This window comes from Macadamia integrifolia, chromosome 13 (assembly GCF_013358625.1).
Source record: "Macadamia integrifolia cultivar HAES 741 chromosome 13, SCU_Mint_v3, whole genome shotgun sequence".
Classification (NCBI taxonomy): Eukaryota; Viridiplantae; Streptophyta; class Magnoliopsida; order Proteales; family Proteaceae; genus Macadamia; species Macadamia integrifolia.
This window is the reverse complement of record NC_056569.1, coordinates 2,673,600-2,674,548: the sequence shown is the minus strand read 5'-3', so window position 1 is coordinate 2,674,548 and position 949 is coordinate 2,673,600.

Genomic DNA, 949 nt, shown 5'->3' with positions numbered 1-949 from the left:
GCCAAGTTTTAGATTAATCTTAGTTCGCATAGTGACAAAATTGAGATTTGAAAAACTAATAAGGCATTCCATGTAACCGTTCTATAACATGCGACATGTCTAAATGGTGATCAGAAGAATCATTAACCAAAAAAATTAAAAAATAGAAAGAGAAAATTTTCTTTAAGATGCTGGCAAGGGTACACTAGCATTTATGTGTCTATCTCTCTTTTATTCTTTTTTTTTTTTTTTTGATAGAATATTTCTCTTTATTCATATAAAGTAATAAAACCATTTTGTCACCCTTCTATATATGATACCATTTTGTCCCACTTCATTGATGTGCTCCTTACGCTAATTGCTTCAAGAACGCCCTTTAGGTACCATTTGATCTATGCACTGGTAGGATGTCAATTCCAAGCCCGCACTGGTAGGCCCGACCGAGTCTAACAAGTTTATGATCCAACTTGGACTGGCCCAATTAATAAACATGTCTGACCTAAGCGTGGCCCATTTATAAATAGGTAGTACACAGTGCAAAGGGTTAGTTCGATGGGCCTCTCGATTGGCCTGGCCCATTTACAAGCTCGACTTGGACTTACATGTTTAGCCTGACCGTTTATATAGATATTTTGATTTTTTGGGATATAACCTATATATTGATATTTTTATCAGTTATTGACTGTGATATCTTTTCAAAATTATTGATAATTTAATAAAATAAATTAAAGTATCTTAAATATAAGCAAAGTGAAGACTGTTTATGGATTTGTTGGTATTTTATTCCGTTTAATGCCCAATTAGTTCGATTAGGAGAAACTTGATTAAAGTTCGAAACCCGACTGAGCCCGACATGACACCGATCGAGACTGACTCATTTCTTAAATAGATAAGTCATGGTTCGAGAATATAGGCCCACCAAACCCCGCTAGACCCGACCGATTGACAAACCTAGATTGGCATTCACCAT